At 34.4% G+C, this 2,500-nt stretch overlaps 1 protein-coding gene across 1 annotated transcript in view; it reads right to left on the bottom strand.

Moving 5' to 3' along the window:
- Window positions 1-147: 147 nt before the first annotated feature.
- Window positions 148-2,500, bottom strand: part of aff4 (AF4/FMR2 family, member 4) — a 31,697-nt gene continuing 29,344 nt past the window's right edge. The window contains exon 20 of the mRNA XM_060890401.1: window positions 148-2,500. This exon is cut by the window's right edge and continues 847 nt beyond it. The gene's annotated coding sequence lies outside the window, so the exon portion shown is untranslated.

Below are 2,500 nucleotides of genomic sequence, written 5' to 3'. Positions count from 1 at the left end.
CTCAAGGGCACCTCAGTCGTGGTATTGCTGGCCCGAGACTTGAACCCACAACCTTAGGGTTAGGAGTCAGACTCTCTAACCATTAGGCCATGACTTCCCCCACTCTAGTACGTACTGTATTAGGAAAGAAGGAGGAAAAAACACTGATAAAATTCAATAGTCATATATATTTTATTCTCAATACAGCGAAATACAAAGACTCAGAAAACCCATTAGTATTCAGTAATACTCACTTCACAAAAAATTGTTTTTTAAATTACAAGTTCATGATAATCAAGGCTTGTGAGCGTACCTTTAAATCATAAAGCATATTGCATCCATTATATAATATGTAAATGTCTCTGATCAAACTCTACAATACTTTAAACTGATTTGGATTTGAACCGACTGCAGAACCGTCGCAGAAATAATCTGCACTTTATAAAACCCTAAAATGAGCACAACATGAAGACACAGAACAGCCGAACGTACACGAACGCCTGGGAACATCTGGACAAGACCACACGAGCTACAGCCGTCATACAGGTTTCACTTCAACATCTCATTTGGACAGGATTTAAAACTCAACCACAATCAGAAATCACAGAAAACAGACCAAGTCTAAAAATCTCCATGAGCAAAGTATGGAGAGAGAATTAGGTTAAAAACTAAAGAATAAAAAAAAAAATCAAAATCAAAACAAACACAACAGCATGGATGTGACGGGGAATCATGATGTACAGTGTGAATAAAATAGGAAGAAGTTCAGTAATGAGTCTAATATTATTAACATTCTATTTACAACTTCATACAAATGTGTAGCCATAAAAATTTACCCTAAAAGATGTTATATGTACATTTATACAGTTTAGCAATTAAATACAAACATGCAAGTGTTTTCATTTGTAGATGTCAGAAAAAGTTTTACCCTGGTTTATAGTTACATGTGAATTCTTATTGGATTTAAAATGACTTAGATGTTGCTTTAAAAAGGAAAAATCAGAAAGGGAAAAAAAACAAAAAACCAAGAGCCACAGCAGTGAATCGGCTCAAGTTCAGCTTCAAACCAACGTAGTGCACAAGATAAATAGGTAAACGAGTAAAAACCCTGTTCATGATCGTTAGGCTCGTTAACCATCTGGAATTTAATTCAAACCTAATTTATAAAATTGTCTTAAAATTCCACCTGAAGCTCTTGGGCTCTCGTCCACATTCGAGTCCTCCAGAATATTCTGAAACTATGATGAAATAATAATTATTAAAAAAAAAAAAAAAAAAATGCTACATTCCTTTTCAAGCCAGAAAAAAAGCACACTGTTGGTTACTGAACCAATAATAATAATAATAATAATAATAATAATAATAATAATAATAGTTTATCGTCGTTTTGGCAATTTAACTCTTAAACCCATGAAGCCAGAGTTCTCTGCATCAGAAAGCTGAGGAATTTGCACAGAACTGAACTTCGAGTGCGTCGTCCTGTAGATCATCTACACACTTCTACAGTTAATCTGTACGTGTAATTATACAGAAGGAAGAAGCTAAAGTCTCGGTTTAACGCTGATGTTTAATACTTTATGAATACACAGATGGTGCGATTGAAGAACTACTTCAGTGCTGAGTTCACTGAGAGAACGCTTTAAAAAACATCTGCATAGACAGATTTCTCCTCATCTCCGAACGAGCACAAGAAGAAATAACAGTTTGTCCCTACAGAAAAAACAGGGAGCCGACGGATTAAAAAAAATTCTAGTGCAAAAGATGGTAAATTTCCAGCATTTAACATGCTGCAGACTGACAGGACACCGATCCTCTCTGTACCTTTTAGCTTACACACTGCAGCACAGAACAAACTGTACGGAAAAATACACCTTTATGCTTCTGTTTTTTGGCCAAAACGACTTCATATGCAATAAACTGTGTACTGTGTGTAGAAACTATAAATATAAAGTACATGTGTAATAAATATATTCCATATGCGCTTCCTTCCTGTTAAATGATTTCTTATAGACAATCGACTATGACGCTATAAAAGAAAATCCCAAGACTGATATTAAATACTTAAATATGGCAATTTCATAAACATCCCATAATACAACCCTGTATTTAAGGTGAAGAAGAAGCAGAAGATTATTCATTATTCTGTGAGTGAAAAGGTCATTTTGTGACAGACAATTTTCTGTATCTGAATAAAAAAAATTAAAAATATTATATATATATATATATATATATATATCTTTCACACACACACACACACACACACACACACACACACACACACACGGTGTAGTACTGAAGCGGCAGTAATAAAATATTCATGTGCTTAAGAGGTGGAATGATGTAGATAAAGAGACTCTTCTAGAAATCTAAATGCGGGCAGAAAAAGTCTGTTACAATCCAGGAAAAAAAAAAAAGTCCACGTACAAGTAAAAGTGTAAAAAAAAAAAAAAAAGAAAGAGAAAATGACAGAGGAGCGGTCTGAGGGGAAATCTGGGAATCAAACTGATGATGCTTCAGGTCC

Source organism: Tachysurus vachellii, chromosome 17 (genome assembly GCF_030014155.1).
Source record: "Tachysurus vachellii isolate PV-2020 chromosome 17, HZAU_Pvac_v1, whole genome shotgun sequence".
In the NCBI taxonomy this organism is placed as follows: Eukaryota; Metazoa; Chordata; class Actinopteri; order Siluriformes; family Bagridae; genus Tachysurus; species Tachysurus vachellii.
This window is presented reverse-complemented; position numbering and strand designations above follow the sequence as displayed.